This window comes from Notamacropus eugenii, chromosome 5 (genome assembly GCF_028372415.1).
Source record: "Notamacropus eugenii isolate mMacEug1 chromosome 5, mMacEug1.pri_v2, whole genome shotgun sequence".
NCBI lineage: Eukaryota > Metazoa > Chordata > Mammalia > Diprotodontia > Macropodidae > Notamacropus > Notamacropus eugenii.
In genome coordinates this window covers 60,133,075-60,152,127 of record NC_092876.1, presented here as the reverse complement: position 1 = coordinate 60,152,127, position 19,053 = coordinate 60,133,075, and positions in this window count along the sequence as shown.

Genomic DNA, 19,053 nt, shown 5'->3' with positions numbered 1-19,053 from the left:
ATTTAGTTCTTGAGCATTGTCTTACTTAGAGAGCAACGCCACTGAGTTATTTGAATAGTGCAGATCTGATGGGCATGGAGTGATTCATTCAGCAACCCCCAAAGTATAGTTACTGCCAGGGGTGTCCAAATCATGAGGTGGTATTATTACCCTTGGGGGGACTGTGTAGGATTATGTGGGAAAGACCTCTTTGGAATCTCAAAGGATTGCCCCAGTAGCAACCCCAAGTTTTGTGTTCTTCCAGGAGAAGCTTTGCATGTTTTCTGTTTCTGTTTATGAGCCTTGTCTGCATTTTCTTTTCATCTTCTGCATTTTAAATTTTACTTTATTTTTTTGTTTATTTTGTTTCTCTTTTGTTTTTATTTAAATTTCCATTTCAAGAAAGTTCATATTAGAAATGCCACACATTGTCCATCTTTTCTTTATTTCCTTGTGTTCTCTTTTGCTCTCTTCTGTGAGCTTTTTACTTTGTAAAAAGTAAAAGTATTCCCCCCTTTTTCCCTCCCCATCCCATGAAGGCTATAATTAAACTATGTGTGTTCACACACATATACACACATATATAGACATATATACATATATACACATACATATATACACACATATAAGTATATACATACATATATACCAGCATACATATATAGACATATACATACTCTATCTATCCACACACACATATGCATATACCCTCATGTACATACACTTATTTACACATACATATACTTAGATATCTGTAACCATACTCATATACAGACATATACATTCATATGTATCTTCTGCATTTTTTGTGAGGTGAAATAAAGGTTGTCTCATACTTGATACCTATACCTTGCATACCTCTCTGGCAGTTGGGGACCCATTTTACCTATTTTTAGAGAAAACTCCACTCAAACTACCCATAAACTCTCTTTTTTGAGATTTCTCAGAGCAGCATTTCTCAAACTTTCTAGTCTCAGGAGCCCTTTATACTTTTAAAATAATTGAGGACCCTCCCCTATAGTTTTTGTAATGTGGGTTATATCTATTGGCATTTACTGGATTAATCAGTCAATAAACACATATTAAGTACCTACTATGTGCTAGGTACTGTGCTAAGTAAGCAATGATGTTGCAAAAAGAGGCAAAAGACAGTCTCTACTTTTGAGGAATTCAATCAAATAGGACATGTGAGAGGCAAATAAACATGCCAAGCAGGCTACATATGCAATAAATGGAAAATGATAAATAGTAGGAAAGCACTAGACCCCAAGAGAGGCTGGGAAAGGCTTCCTGTAATTTTAGTTAGAACTTAAAGGGAGCCAGGGAAGACAGTAGGTAGAGAGGAGAGAGAGGGCATTCCAGGCATGAAGGACAATCAGAGACAGTACCAAGAACCAAGAGATGGAGTGTTTTGTTTGTGGAAGGACAAAGGGACCAGCCTCACTGGATCAAAGAAGAAGTGTCCAGAAGTAAGGTGTCAGAAGACTGGAAAGGTAGAAGAGTGATAGGTTATGAAGGGCTTTTGATGCCAAACGGAGAATTTTGTATTTGATTCTGGAGGTGATAAATGAGTTTATCAACTTGGGGAGAGGGGAGAGGAAGAAGGGGAGCTTTGTGACATGATTGGACCTGAATTTTAGGAAAATCATTTTGTTGGCTAAGTGGAGAATGGATTGGAGTGGGGAGAGACTGGAGGCAGACAGACCCACAGGCAGCTATTGCAATAGTCCAGATGTGAGGTGATGAGGGTCTGCACCAGAGGTGTCAGGAAGAGAAAGAAGCATAGAAATTGGGAGTTAGAAATTAAAGTATCTCTATTGCCTAGCAAAAAAAAAAAAAAAGCTGTGTGACCCTGGGCAAGTCATTTAACCCCAATTACGTCACAAAAAATTAAGAAATTAAAGTATCTTAGTATTATTATGAAAATAGTTTTTGACTTTTTCGACACCCTGAAAGCGTGTTGAGGACTCCTGTGAGTTCCTGGAACACTTCAAGAATCTCTGTCCTAGAGTAGCCTTTGGTAGCAATGAGACAGAGAGAAATTGCTACTTTGGAAGATGTCAGACACCTGGATTGGAGCTCAGAGTTTCGGGGGAACTCAGCCAGAGATTCTGCTCATCTGTTTACATGTTGTTCCCTCAGAATGTCATCTCTGAGGAACAGAGACTAATTTCCTTTTGTCTTTGTGTTCCCATCCTCTAACACATAGTAGGTGCATAATAAATGTTCACTGAATAGAATTGAACTGAATGAGCTCTATTGCTCTCTGGTAGCCTCACTCGTATTAGCCCAGCTGAAACGTTCTAGGAGATATGAGATTGTATTTTTGTTCATTAATTTCCCTGCCAACTCAGCACACAGGTATATTTGCCTTGTGGGCAGAAGACCCCCTTAGGACTGGAATTTGGGATCAGAGTCCCCCCTCCATTTTATTCTCCCTCCCAACTCTCATTCAGCGTGAGACTTGTATGTGCTGACTTTCTTGACAGAGACGACTGTAAAACAAAGCAGAGCAAATCAAAATCTTCCCCTAAGGTTTGCTCCATAGCATGGAGGATTAGAGAGTTCAGATAATATTGAAATACTCATCTACATTTAAAATGATAACTCGGAGTTTATGGAGAGCTCTCTCCTGCACATTTCTAGCTCTGGGCTGGAACACGGTTGATTTGGGCTGCTTCCTTATGAAATCAAAAAAGGCAGGGTTGAGGACAGTAGGATGAGCACTGGTTTAGAGGGACAAGGTTCATACCCCACCTCTGTTTACATGATCTTGGGTAACTCAATTCACCTCCATAGGCCTCAGTCTCCTCATCCGTAAAATGAAGGTATTGGACTAGATGGCTCTGAGGTACCTTCCAGCTTTAGCTTTGTGAGCCTACGAGTGATAAACAATGGTATTACATTAGCAAATTTTTTTTAATCCACCGTCAAATACAGGGCAGATCTGTGGTTTCTCAGAGTAAAGAACAACTAGAATGGGAACTCCCTCCGCTAGTGTAGATATCTCAGATGGGTCTATTTCCTGAGGCTCAAAGATGTTAAGTGACTTGTCCAGTATCTCAAAGCTAGTTATTATCAGACATGGGATTTGAACCCAAATCTTCCTGACTCTAAGCTCCATACTCTAACCACCATGCCATACTGTCTTTACAAATATAGAGTTGTCTTTTACATTCAGATACTCAAAAGAAACTATGAGCCCCTCCAATAATACAGATTGTAACCCATTCATCCCATGTGACCTTTGTCCATGACCCACCATAAATTCACTCTGGAGGGTCTATCCAAAGTGCTTGAGGTCTTCCACAATTTTCTTTGCCATTGCAAAGATACAGCCAAGCACTCAGGGTGTTCACCTGGTATCCTCTGATCCTCCATATCAAGTCAAGTCAACAAGTCAAGAAGCACATGACAGAACCAAGTCATCCTTTTTTTCTGCCCATGCATTTCTGCCATGACATCCTTTCCTATGATTCTTTTTCAAATTTCCTTATTTGTTGTATGTTAGAGCCTGATCACACCCACCATATGTCTTTCTGTTGCACTCTGTGTGATCCTCATGCCTTCTAAAATTAGATAGATAGATGTATATAGAAATATACATGTGAATATATATACAGTTGTGGTGATTGTTCAGGCATTTAATCATATCCAACTTTTCGTGACCACATAGACCATAGCACTCCAGGCCTTCCTGAAGTCTGTCCAAGCTCATGTTCATTGCTTCCATGACACTCTATTCCTCTCATCCTTTCCCATCCCTTTCTCCTTTTGCTTTCAGTCTTTCCCAAAATCCGGGTCTCTTCCAATGCATCCCATCTTCTCATTATGTGGACAAAGTATTTAAGCTTCAGCTTCAGTATTTGACTTTCCAATGAACAGTCTGAATTAATTTCTTTTAATATTGACTGATTTAATCTCCTTGCTGTCCAATGGACTCTCAAAGGTCTTAGCTGGCACTACAACTTGAAAGCATCGTTCTATAACACTCAGCTCTCCTTATAGTCCAAATCTCACAGCCATACATTTCTACTAGAAAAACCATAGCTTTGGCTACACAGACCTTTGCTAGCAAGGTAATGTCTCTACTTTTTGTATGCTGTCAGACTTACCACAGCTTTCTTTCCAAGGAGCAAGCTCCTTTTCATTTTCATGGCTGTAGTCAGCATCTGCAGTGATCTTTGAGCCTAAGAATATAAAATCAGATGCTGATTCCATTTCTTCTCCATTTTCCAGAAAGTGATGCAACCAGTTGCCACAATGCTTTTTTTAATGTTAATCTTCAAGCTAGCTTTTACATTCTCCTCTTTCACCCTCATCTAGCCGTTTCTTAATTCTTCTTCACTTTCTGCCAGCAGAGTGGTATCATCTGCATATCTGAGACTGTTGATGTTTCTCCTGACAACTTTAATTCTGGCCTTTGATTCATCCAGCCTAGCATTTTACATGATGTATTCTGCATATAAATTCAACAAATATGGTGACAATATATAGCCTTGTCATACTCTTTTTCCAATCAAACCAATCAGTTGTTTCATGTTCAGTTCTGTTGCTTCTTGGCCTACACACAGGCTCCTCAGGAGACAAGCAAGATGATCTGGTACTCTCATCCCTTTGAGGACTTTGAGGACTCACATTTTTGTTGTGACCCACACAGTAAAAGGTTTTACTGTAGTCAATGAAGGAGAAGTAAATGTTTTTTCTGGAACTCTCTTGCTTTCTCCATAATTCAGCAAATATTGGCAATTTGGTCTCTAGTTCCTCTGCCTTTTTGAAAACCAACCTGCTCCTCTGGGAATTCTCAGTTCCTATATTGCCGAAGCCCACTTTGCAGAATCTTAAGCATAACTTTGCTGGCATGTGAAATAAGCATAATTGTCCAGTAATTTGAGCACTCCTTCACATTGCTCTTCTTTAGAATTGGGACATAAACTGATCTTTTCCAATCCAGTGGTCACTGTTGAGTTTTCCAAATTTACGGGTATATTGGGTCCAGTACTTCAACAGCATTATCTTTTAGGATTTTAAATATTAAAATTTAAAATTTTGGATATAAAAATTCAAATGGAATTCTGTCACTTCCACTAGCCTTATTGTTAGCAATACTTCATAAGGCCCTTTTGACTTCATTCTCTGGGATATCTGGCTCTAGATCAGTAACCTTACCCTCATGGTTATCAGTAATGTTGAGATCTTTCTTATATTCTTATATATCTTTCTATATATTCTTGTCACTTCTTCTTAAACTCTTCTGTTTCTGTCAAATTCATACCATTTTGGTCTTTTATCATACCCATTTTTGCACTCAACATTCCCTTGATATCTCTAATCTTCTTAAAGAGATCTCTTGCCTTTCCCATGCTACTGTTTTCTTCTATTTCTTATCATTGTTCATTTAAGAAAACCTTTTTTTAATCTCTCTTTGCTATTCTCTGGAATTCTGAATTCAGTTGAGTATATCTTTCTCTTTCTTCTTTACCTTTCACTTTCCTTCTTTCCTCAGCTATTTGTAAAGCCTCATCAGACTTGCTTTCTTGCTTTTCTTTTTTGGGGGATATTTTCTGTTCCTGCCTCCTGTACAATATTGCAAACCTCTACCCACAGTTCTTCAGGCACTCCATCCTTTAGTTCTAATCCATTAAATCTAATTTCGCTTCCACTTCATATTCATAAGGCATGTTGTTTAGGTCATACCTATAGAGTCTGGATGTTTTCCCTAATTTGTTCAATTAAAGTCTGAACTTTGCAATAAAAAGCTCATGGTCTGAGCCACAGTTAGATGCAGGTCTTGTTTTAACTGACTATATAGACCTTCTCTACCTTTGGTTGCAAAGTATTTAATGGTTCTGATTTTGACATTAACTATGTGGTGATGTCGATGTGTAGGGTCACCTTTGGGGTGGTTAAAAAGAATATTTGCAAAGACCAATGAAATACCTTGACAAAACTCTATTATTCTCTGCCCTGCTTCCTTTTGTACTTGAAGGTCAAACTTACTGTTATTCCAATTATTGTTTGATATCTTCTTTTAGCATTCCATTCCCCTGTGAAGAACATGACATCTCTCTATTATGGCTTCTCCATCCTGGGTAATCTTGCATGAACATCACTCATAGTTTCACTGAGCTACAAAAACCCCTCTGCCATGACAAAGCAATGATCCAGGAGGAGAAATGTGCAATCCCTATAGCGACAGTGATAACTCACATTTCTACAGACCCTTAAGGTTTACAAAGTACTTTCCTCACAACCTTTGAGGCAGGGGTTTGTTATGGTCTCTACTTTGCAGATGAGATTATTGAGGGTTAGAAAGAATCAAAGAGTCTTAGAGTCGGAAGAGAGTTTGGGGGAGATGGAGTCCTTCCCTTTATCTGACCAAGAAACCTCCCTATATCATGCACCCTTTTCAAAAAAGGAAATAGAATGGAATCTGAAAATAATGAGCTCGACTTGATTCCCAAGAAAATTGCAGAGTAGATTATTAAAGAGGTGGTTAATGAATATCTAGGAAAGAAAGCAATGATCACACAGAACTAGCTTGGCCTCATGCCAGACTAACCTTATTTCCTTTTCAGATAGGGTTACTAAACTGGCAAATGATTCTATAGTCTTGGATTTCAACAAAGCATTTGACAAAATGTCTCATACTATGCTCATGGAAAATGTAGAATGTATGAACTACTAGGATTAGGAAATGCTTTAATGTTTAGATCCAAAGGATAGTTGCTAAAGGTTCAGTGTCCACTTGGCAAATCTTCAGCTGAATACCCCAGAACATCCCTGGACCTGTGTAGTTTAACATTTTGTCAATGTCTTGGAGAAAGTATAAATGGTATGCTCATCAGATTGGCAGATGTAATCAAGCTAGGAGGCAAGACACTGGATAATACTCTAGAAAAGGGGGAGTATTTCAGTACAAGAGGGAAGGTGCATTTCAAACATGGAGAGGATGACAAGAAAACCACCAGAAATTGGAAGAGTATAAGAGAAGATACAAGACTGGAATGGGTTACCTTGGGAGGCTCACTGTAAGGGATCTTGAATCAAAGGTAAGAGGACCATTTGCCAGGTATATACAGTCTGGACCAGATGACTGGGCTGCTGAGGGCTCCTCTGACTCTGACACCTTGGAATTAATTAATTCTGTATTAGTCCAGATTGGCAGGAATATAGAGTACATAAAGGAATAGTATGGGAGTAAGTTTTGAAAGGTGGAATCATAAGATTTTATAGGTGTAAGGGATGTTAGGAGAGATAGGATGGTGTGGTGGAGAGATGACTAGCCTTAGAGTCAAGGAGATCTGGGTTCAAGTTCAATCTCTGACATAAGCTGCCTGCGTTACCCTGGATAAATCATTTAATATTCCAGTGCCCTTGGCAACTCTAATACTATAAGACCCAGACAGAGAGAGATAGAAGAATATATAGAAAAAGATGAAGAGATGTGGATTGGAAGAAAATACAGTTGGAGGGATTTGGAACTAGATGAATGACCAGATGGAAAAAGTAGTCATACATGGTTCAATGTCAACCTACAAGAACTCTCCAGTGGAATGCCTCAGGGATCACTACTTGGCCTTGTGACATTTTACATTTTGAATAATGACTTGGAACAAGGCATAGATGGCGTGTTCATTAGATTGGTAGATGGCGCTAAGTGGGGAAGGATGGCTAACACAATGGTGGACAGAAAAGTTGAAAGATTTATCCTTGGTCACACATAACTAGAAAGATTTTGAGTCTGAATTTAAACCCAGCTTGCCTGACTCCATCTCAGGAATGAATGAGTGAATGAATGAAGAGGATGAACCACTTTTGGTCCCAATCACAGAAGATTAAATATCTTTTCTCCTTGACAAGACTAGTACTTCTTGAGATGTATGCCTCCAATCCTCCCCCCTCCTATATCTTCTAGGAGTTTTCTACATTCCTTCTTTGTCTCTCTCCCATCTGCCACCTCTCCCTCTCTATTGCTTTCTGACCCACAGCCTATAAATGTGTTCATCTTCCCATCACTAAAATCCTTCCCTTGACCCTATCAAGCTGTTGTCCTCTCTTGCTTTCCCCCTCTTCTTTTTCACTGGAAAAACCTAGAAAACTATCTTTAACTCACTGCTTGTACTTCTCCATCTGACCCTGTGCGATATGGCTTCTGACCTCACCACCAGACTAAAACTACTCTCCTGGTCAGCCTGTTGGAGTGGAAGAAATAATGGACTAGGAGTCAGGAAATGTCCAAATCCTCTCTTGGTCACTTAATGGCTATATTATCCCAGGCAAGCCACTCAACCAGTCTGTGCCTCAGTTTCCTCATCTGTAAAATGAAGAGGTTGGACTAAGTAGTTTCAGAGTGCTCTTCCACTTCTACATTTCTAATCTCATGGTCTCTTAATTACTTGATTTGATGGCTTTTAATAAATATCCATCCTCCTTGCTCTTTTTAGAAACTATGGCCACTCCTTCCTGGATTCTTTCTTCTGCTGAGACAATGATCTCTCTTAGTTCTTTTTGTCTGACTGCCCCTCCTCAATCTATTGAAGTAGTATGTGGTTTACAAAGTGTGTTTTGTGGGCCCCTGTGGATTCCCAAGAGCCTTTCAGGGGTCCAGTAGGCTAAAAGCTACTTTTATAACAATACTACATTTTATAATAATACTAAGATGTATAATAATACTTGTCCACTCAGCAGTGGCTCGTTTGCCCATTAGAGGAAGCTAGGTGAAATACTGCTAGACTTAGAGTCAGGAAGACCAGAATTCAAATCCAACCTTAGACTTGTACTAGCTGTGTGACCCTGGGCAAGTCATTTGACCTCTGTTTGTCTCAGTTTCTTCTACAATAAAATGAGGATATTAATACTCCCCAGGTTGTTAGGAGGACTGAATGAGACAATATCTGTAAGGTGTTTAGCAAAGGGCCTGGCACATAGTAGGTATCAACTAAATGCTAGCTCTTACCATTTATTATACTCCCTTTTCCAGCTATATGTCTGTGTGAAACCAGATTGTCTTCATACATTTCAACCAAAACAATCCATCTCAGCAGATATTCAGTGGAAGCAGATAAGAGAATCCATCTGTCTTCTGTTGAGCCACACATTAAAGAGATTTGTACAAATATGCACAACGATGGCACTCTCATCATTAAATGGAGGCCTGAAAGGAGGGGATGACATGAGGCATGACTGGAGCTTGTCTGAAATAGCATTTTGAGTGAAGCAGCCATAGGTTCCTAAAGTGGATGATATTGCATCCTGGGGGTGCTGAAACGATTGGGGTAAGGAAGAACAGTAGTCCTGTGACGGGCGACTCACTGGCTACTGGGGAAGCCCATTCCAAGTCACCAGATTGGCTCTAATGGCTAGGAAATTTTTCCTCATATTACTCCTCAATTCGTTGTTTTGTACATGTTTCATTTGTTATGTAACAGAGTTGTAGTAACTACATTATTTTCCAAATAAACACACAAAATGCAAGTTATAATTGATCCATGGTCAAGTCCCTGGACAGGCCTTAACAAGCAAGTGTTGGCAGGCAAGCAAGTCTCACATTGTCAGGAAGTCCAGCAGGTATTGGCAGGATTATATGCAGTGACTTATGACAATATTGCATCATCAAAATTTCAATGCAGAAAATCTCCCACAAATTTACAATAAATAATTAAATTTTAAATGTCATTAAAAAAAGATATTTATATTTTTTGAAATGATGCAATTTTTAAAAAAAAGCTCTTGGAGGGTTAAAGAAAGTAGATTTCCAGGGGAGCGCTTAGTAACTTTTTTAAAAAAGAGGGCAGTAGGCCAAATACATTTGGAAACCTCTAGGAGCAGCCATTCATCAGTAGACTAGAGCTCCGAGGCTGATGTCGCTGCAGAACATGGTCTCTGGTATAAGAACTAACTAGTATTTATATAAACCTTCGAGATTTGTAAAGTGTTTTACAAACATGATCTCATTTGATCCTTACAACAACTCTGTGAAATAGGTGCTATTTATTATCCCCATTTTATTGACAAGGAAACTTAGCTTTTAAGAATTCAGGTCTTCCTGATGCCATGTCTGTCCACTACACCACTTGGTCCAGGTAGACACAGATTTAAGAGGTAGGGAAAGCAGGAGCTAGAACAAAGAAGAATTACAAAAAATGAACTTCTACTTCTATGATGATGGTGATGATGATGACGATGAGGAGGATGATGAGGATGACGACGACGACGATGATGATGGTGATGATGATGATGATGATGATGATGATGATATTGTTCAGTTGTATCCAATTCTTCATGACTTTATTTCAGGTTTTCTTGGCAAAGATACTGGTGTCATTTGCCATTTCCTTCTCCAGATCATTTGACAGATGAGGAAACTGAGGCAAACGGGGTGAAATGACTTGCCCAGGGTCACACAGCTAGTAAGTGTCTAAGTCCAGATTTGAACCTCAGGAAGATGACTCTCCTGACTCCAGACCTGGTGCCAGCTGGCTGCCCAATAATAATAACGACTCACATTTACATGGTTTTTTAAAGCTTGCCTCTGCCTTGCCTCTCCAGTCTCCAAACCTGACCACCTGAAACCAGCCCCCAGTCACTGGGCTCTGACCTCCCACAGACCATAGCTTTTCACTTATCTTTGCTCCAGACATTTTCCAGGCTGTTCTACCCTCCTTTCTAACTCTTGTTCCTAGAACTGCAATCAAATTAACTCTACTATTGCCTCAGGAAAGATGTCACGGAGAGAAATCCAAACCTCTAATGGGCTGCTCACCTCCAGTTAATTTGCCAGAACCCAGTGGTACCCTCCTGGGTACCATACCCTTTAGGTATTGCCCCTTCCTTTTATAATGCAAATGGCTTGAGGGCAGAGACAGTGCTTTTGTATTTGAATTTCCAGGGTGTAATATTTGGCATGCAGAAAATCTTTAATAAATACTTTTCATTCATTCCATCATCCATTTGCAAAATGATTTGTATACATTAACTCCCAACAATCTTGTAAGGTAAAATATTATTATCTATTTTTGATGGACATGGAAATCAGGGGCTTAAAGAAAAGGCTGAGTTGTAGAATGGAATTAGCACATTATACTCAGAGTAAAGAAAATTAGGGTGCTAATCCTTTCTCATACATTTCCTTACATACATTCATACATACTTACTTGAAATGTGAGATGTGCAAATTTAGGAATGTCACCACTCCAAATGTTCATATGAACTATTTGTATCCAACCTCAGGTAGAGCCTTCTGAACTCATATGGATCTGAGCAGCCACAGTTGGGCAAACTATACCTTGGCCCCAACATAGGGATGTCATTTGGTCTTCTTTGACCAGGAAGAACAACAACCAACTAACCAACCACCCACCCACTCAACCAACTTACTTAATACAACCTTGGGTCTGTCCTTTATCTTCTGCTAGTTCTATTTTCTTAGCTAAAACAAGACGGGGTTGGACTTACTGATGATGGCCTCTAGTGTCCTTTCCATTTCAAAGTCTTTGATCTTGGAACTGAATTTTTTCAAGATCACACAGCTAGTGCCATAAGCAAGATTTGAACTCAAGACTTCCTGACTGCAGCCCAGAACCCTCCCCACTAGGCCAAAGGCACCTTGTGAGCAGCTCATTTAGGGGAATGAAATTCCTTAGTTCCTTTTATTGTTATTTCCTACGGCCTTTTCAAAGCTTCCCCAAGAGTGGGTTCTGTGTGCTCTACCAACTCAGAAACCTTTACAAAGTCTCATGGGTATTTAATGCATGTTTGTGGACAGACATGATTGGCTAGGCTAAGAGAATGAGAAGAGGGCTGGGTCCCCTCCAAAGTGGGATGATCTTAAAGGGAAAATGTCATCACATGGGCTGGTCTACTTTGGAACAACATTTTCCCCAGAGCTATTTTAATAATTTATGGCATGCCAATTCATTTCAAATAAAATAGTACACAGATAACCTTTTTAATATCTTCCCAGAAAAAGTTCTGCTAAATCAGAGATTCTCAGAATCACTGAACTGCAGGAGCCATGTAGTCCCACCAATACCTGAACAAGAATGCCCTCTACAATCTCAATTTAGCTAATTAAATTCAACAAGCATTTAGTAAAAGTCTATTATGTGCTAAGCACTGGGCTAGGTTCTGAAGATGAAAAAAAAAGGTAAAAATTAAATAGTAGCTACCTTCAAAGGAATTACATTGTACTGGAGGGCAGGAAGTACAAATAAATATAATGTAATTTCAATAAGAAGAGGATATGAAAAGGCAAGGGAATCATGAAGGGCATTGTGTAAGTGATGGCATTTGAGCTATGTTTTTAAGGACAAGAGGACTTTACATGGTGGAGGTGAGGAGACAGTCCATTCTAGATAGTACAAGCACATGGAGGTAGTAAATGGCCTAGATCTTCTGATGTCATTTGAGCTATGCTTTTAAGGAAAAGAGGAGTCTACATGGTAGAGATGAGGAGACAGTCCATTCTAGATAGTACAAATGTGTGGAGGTAGTAAATGGAGTTTCATATATTCCAACTTATTGGAATGGAGAATAAGTGAAAAAGAACAACAGGAAATGAGTAGAAAGGTAGTAACCACAAACCCCATTGTGAAGACTTTTAAGTACTTGCTTAGAGATTTTGTCTTTTATTCTAGAGACAGTGAAGATTTTTTAGTAGGGAAATGCCATGGTCAAATCTGTGCTTTAGGAAGATCATTTTGATAGCGTGTCAATGGATTTGAGATGGATTATGAGATCACAGTGTCATAGATTTAGAGCTGATACAGAACTCATAGGCCATTTGTTCCCACACCCCATTCTACAAATGAGGAAACTGAGGACCAGGAAACTGACTGGTCCAAGATCATACAGGTAGTAAGCATCAAAGGTAGTATTGGAACCAGAGGAGAGACTAGAGACCAAGAGACCAATTAAAAGACTGTAGCAATAGTTCAAGTGAAAAGTAATGAGGTCCTGATGTTGGTGGCCATATCAGGGAAAGAAGGGGGATGGATTTAAGAGATGTGGAACTAGGACAAACAAAGGTTTACTAGATATAAGGGTTGATGGAGAGGGAAGAGTTGAGGAGGACATAGAGGTCATGAACCTGGGTTAACAGGAAGGGTGGTGGTCCCTTCAACAGAAACAAGGTGGTTGAAGGAAGGAGAGGTCCAAGTGGTCAGCTTTCATCTGCTTGAATACATCCTGTGACAGGCGACTCACTGGCTACTGCGGAAGCCCATTCCAAGTCACCAGATTGGCTCTAATGGCTGGGAAATTTTTCCTCATATTACTCCTCAATTCGTTGCCTTGAAATTTCCCATTACTCATCATCCTTAAAGTACTTTACCAGGAGTTGCTGCGGATTGATATTTACAAAACATTTAGACATCAATGACACATTGGAAAGAAAAGTATCAGGTAAATTGTATATTTTAGAGCCCTTTTGAGATTATGTAATCCAACCCCCTCATTTTACAAACAAGAAAACTTAAGGCTCAAAAAGAAGGATGATTTACCGGAGACTACACAACTATATAAAGAGTATTTTATTTTTCCCAATTGCATAGAAAGACAATTTTAAAATATTCATTTTTATATGATTTTGAGTTCCAAGTTCCTTCTTGCCTCCCTTCCCTTCCTCTTCCCTAATATAAACAGCATATTGATATAAGTGTAATCATATAAAATATATTCCTGTATTAGTCATGTTTACACAACTCTCTAAATATCCAGACAGAGTCAGAAGGCAAGAGTCTAGAGCAGGGTGGGGAACAAATCCTATGTTCTGTGAAGTTTGGATTCAGTCAAAGGGCCACACTTGAGAACCTAGAGGGCCACATGTGGCTTCAAGGTCACAGTTTCCCCACTCTTGACCTAGATCTTCTGACTCTAATATCTCATTATTAGAAAGATCCTTGAGTTAAGCATGTGAAGACTTGAGTTCTAGTCTGAAATCCCGGACTCTGGGTACTTATGGAACTACGGTTAAATAACCGTTTTCTATCTGATGACCAATGCTCTGAGCCTCAGATTGGCCCTGCCTATAAAGGAGAAAAAAGCCAAAAAGATGGAAGGCATGGAACAGATGGTTTTACCACCATAAATGGGAGCTAAAGTTCTCAATGTTGGAGATAAGAGGGAGAGATATCTTTCGTGGGCCAATCTTTGAGTCTACTCTCCCTGTTCTACAAGGGATGAATGAGCAATGGTGACCCTTCCAGCAAAAGGACTTTTGAGTACAAGAGCAGTGATTGGGAGTACTTTTCTCCAACCTGGTTGTTTTCCTGAATCCATGACCCACCTTGGGAGAAAGAACCAAGACTGAGATCCAGAGTTCCCAAGGCCTTCATGTTGGACCTACTGGATGCCATCATTTTGGGAATTGTTCTATGTTCCCTATATTCCTTTTCCTAGTTAGAGTGATATGTGTGTGTGTGTGCGTGTGTGTGTGTGTGTGTGTGTGTGTGTTAAAGAGAGGGTGATGCAAAATATCCAAACTTTGTCTTTCCTGGACCACCTGGGTTTTGGGAATGTGCCTAGACAAATACACAGAAATTCAGGGAAGACAAATACAAAAAATCAAGGCATTTCCTATCTTCAAGTAGCTTACATTCTAAGAGAACATATTAGCAAGAAAGAAAGTGACCAGGTTACACACTTAGAAATATGGTGTGGAGCAGGGCTGGGAAGTGTCATGTAGACCTGAGTCCTAGCACGATAAAGCAAAAATTACATTTCTGGGTTAGAATCCGAGATCCCAGTATGGAGGAGGTGATCAATGGTCTGAGTTCAGGGCTGGAAAATGGCATGGAGGCCTGGGCCCATCTCAATGACCATATCCCCTATGGCTTCCTCTTTGGTACCCCTCTTCATTTGATCCCTCTCATCTCATGTTGGACTCTTCTTATCCATTCACCACATTCCAATTTAAGGTAGATTTAATTTAATAAAACATTCCTTCAATAAACATCTATTTGGCACCTCCTATATACAGAGCATTGTATTAGGAGGTTACTCCATGCCAAAAGTATTTAGGTAGACCATGACGTTGGCTTGTTCTTGGCTTCAGCTCCACTGGGGACACTTTTGGTTTAGAGGTTTGGTTTGGCTCTGAGATCTGCCTGATCTTCCTTCCTCTTATTCCCCATTTAGCTAAGCAACTTGAAAATAAAGGAAGAGAACCCCAAACCAGATGCTGAGGGTGAGTAGCTAGCAACTACACACCAGCTTTAAAAAGGATTCTGAATGGTTTGGCTTAGAATTTTTAGCTACCATCTGGGGATGGAGATTTAATTTAGTGAAACATTTGGCAAATGTCAGAAATAGGCTTGGGGAGTAGCAAACTCAATTTCATGAGAAATAGAACCAGAGACTTGGAAGGACTGAGTTTGAACTCTTCTTTTAATATTTACTAACATGACCTTGGTCAAGTCACCTAACCCCTCTGAGACCATTTTATTTATTTATAGGAGTTCTAAGATATCATATAGTTCTAAATTGTTAATCTTATGCCATAATGACTTCCTGGATGTATGGCTGTGGGTATTCACCTAATATCTGTGAAGGTCAATTTCTTCATCTACAAATTGCATGTAACATTACCAGTGGTACCTCCCTCACACACTTGTTAATGAAGCTAATGGGTTTGGTATATCATAAAGTATCGTGTAAATTCCAATATTCTTATTTTTGTTATCATTATGTGTGTAGAGGGAGTTAATTGTACAAACTTTCTTCTAGCTCTAGATCTAAGATCCTCTTCAGTGCACCATGGGACTCTCCAATTCACTGTGAACTGGAGTTCTAGCTAGAACTCTTCTAGAATTTCTTGAAGAAACTGAGGCCCTGAGAATTAGCCTGGGAGTAAAGAAGAGGTATAGGTCCTGTTTCTGACACATGCAAGGTGTGTGACCTCTAAGTGATCCTAAGCAACCTTCTAAGACTATAAGTTATCGATTAATGAACCATCAGCTTTAGTGAAGAGTTTCTCCATTTCCAGAGAAGTGAAAGTTCTCTTTAACTAATCACCAAACAAGACCAAAAACCAAAACACTGGAGGGTACTTCCAGGATTCACTGGAAAAGTGTTGCTCTTTAAATAATAAGCTAGTTGAGTTCAAGAGATTCAAGGAACAAAGATACAGCTACATTTACCTTAATCCTACTACAAGCTTCACTAGAAAAAAGGCATGTAATTTTAGGAGAAGGGGTTACCAAGCAGATTGATAAATTATCTCACCCCACTTAGAGCAAGTTAAAGATGCTAAGCCATGATAACGTAACCAATGAAGAATGCCTCTTCATTGAATCCAATCAGTTGTTTCAGTTAGGTACAAGAGAAAGTCTGTTCCAATTGATTGGAAAAACTTGGTCATTCCTTGTGGGTCATCTGTAAAATATCAATTTAGTTCAGGGACTGAAAGGTTTAAGCATCAGGTGGCTTAGAGTGGAAGCTTTCTATCCAAGCCTTTAAGAAAGAATAGCCTGGGGAGGGCTGGGGAAGATAGTGTTAGTCTAGGTTTCAGTCTCCTCCCTTCTACTTTTTGGTCAGAGGAGGACCTCGTGACTTTGAAGAGTTTTTCATCATCACCCTGGAACAGCAATAAATGGCTGATAGCAGTCATCAAAAAACATTGACATATTAGATGAACTGAAGAAAATTAAGTTAAAACCCAGCAGAAAAGAACCCAGCAGAAAAGCTATACTGTACCTAAGGGGAATATCTAGAGGGTTTTACCAAAAAAAAATTTATAGAAACTGCAAATTACCCTTTGTCATATGTGATTTCTAAGTTTGAGGTCCCTTTCTCTAGAATTTTGTATATGTTGATGGGATAGTGTGTCGCACACTTTGGGGGGGATATTTTGTACTGATTCTTCCACCACCTGAGTAAATATTCCTTTACTAAAAGCCAACTGTCTGGCTGACCAAGTGATATTGACTGATAAGAAATGAAGGGAGAACACCAATGGGGGCTCATCAGTCATAGCATTAGAAAGATAACCCCCTAACCCATCAGGGTTACCTCTGGACTCTGAAGTGAAATGTAGCAATCTAGCTCTAAGGACACAACTTCTCAGTTTGTGGAAGTTTAGAGAATAGCCCCAGAATTTGCATGTACTACAAAAATCATTATAGATCATTTACTCATTCAAAAAGTGCCAAATATTTATACATTCTCAACCTCATTGCCTCTCCTACATGCCTTTTTGGTCCCATCTAGGCTACTGAAATCCACTAATGTGTCTCAGTTCCAGAAGCCAACAAATACTGACTGAACCACTGTTGTTAGGGTTTGTGGGGCTTTATGTTGAAATAAATGAAGGAAGCCGAAGCACTTTACAAATAGTTTAGTCTTAGAGTAAGCAGGTAAGACAAGCACCAGGGATGAAAGAATTTGTTTGAAATCAGGGACTAGTACTCATGACTGTCTATCAATCACTCTAGCTGTTATCTATGTGCATGTCCTCTTCCTCTGGACAAAAGGGACCTGGTCTAATCGACCTATCATCAGATGGCTACGTATATAGTCCTAGGTTAGGATCATAGTGCTAGAATTGGACAGATCCTTAGAGGCCATCTTGTCCCAATTCCTCATTTTACAGATGAGAAGAGTGGTCATGGAGATGAAGGTGACCAGAGAACCTAGCTATTCTGGTCTCTGAAAATCAAGTTAGTCACAACATTTGAGCAGTCTTGGATGATTTTTGGGTAGAATGTGCCTTTGGATGATGGAGATTGCCTATTAACAGGTGGTGTCATGAAAACTGATATGCTAGCATACAGAGAAAAAAGAGGAGGAGGAGAAAGGAAAGGAGGAAAGTATGCCAATTTTAACAGATGCACTAGGACAAGAGTCATAGTGAAGGGATTCTATGAAAGTCACAAAGTGTGAAGGAAAAGATGCAATATTTCTCACAGCTCCTTTAAAAATTTTAAATATTTATTATTTTATTTTCCCCAATTATATGTAAAACTAATTTTAACATTTGTTTTTAAAATTTTCTAAATTTTATTCCTTCCTCCCTCTCCTTTCCCCTCATTGAGAAGGCAAACAATTTGATGTAGATTATACATGTGCAGTCATGCAAAACATTTCCATATTAGTCATGTTGTAAAAGAAAACACAGACCAAAAAAAACCCTCAAGAAGGATAAAGAAAGTAAAAAAAGTATGTCTCAATCTGCATTCAGACTCCATCAGTTCTCTCTCTGAAGGTGGATAGCATTCTTCATAAGTCCTTTAGGAACCGTCTTGGATCACTGTAGTGCTGGGAAGAGCTAAGTCAAACATAGTTGATCATTGCATAGTGTTACTGTCACTGTGTACAGTGTTCTCTTGGTTCTGCTCAATTCACTTTTCATCCGTTCATCTCATAGTTCTTTAAAAAGTTGTTTTGATAAATAAATCATATAGATATATGTGTGCTTATATGTACATATATATATATGTGGATATATGTGTATGTGTAATATATATGTGTGATAAATGAATTGTATCATATATATAATGTATCCTCTGTTTGTTGTTCAAAGCTTTTCCTCTTCGTAGCCTGGACCCCTCTTCAGTCTTCTTACTTCTTGTTCACCACCATGTATGCAGATCCAGTGGCACTGAACTCTTAGCTATTCTTCTTTCAGGACATACCATCTACTAATTCTGAATGTTTTCAGAGGCTATCCCCATGCATGGGATTCTCTCCCTCCTCATCCCTGCTTCTCAGCTTCCTTGGCTTTTTTCAAGTCCAGATAAAAAATCCCATCTTCTACTGGAAGCCTTTCACAATCCCCCTTAATGCTAGTACCTTCCCTCAGAGGTTACCTCCAATTCATTCTGTCTGTACCTGGTCAGTGCATAATTGCTTGCATTTTGTCTCCATTATATTGTGAACCTTTATTTGTAGCCTTACCACAGTGTTTCCCCATTAGATTGTGAGGCCCTTGAGGTGTCCTTTGCCTCTTTTTGTATCTCCAGTGCTTATCACAGTGTCTGGTACATGACAGGTGCCTAATAAATGTTTACTGACAGACTGGCTACCTTATAGTTACATGGTTATTGACCCCTTTCTTCTGAATCTGCTTCTACTCTG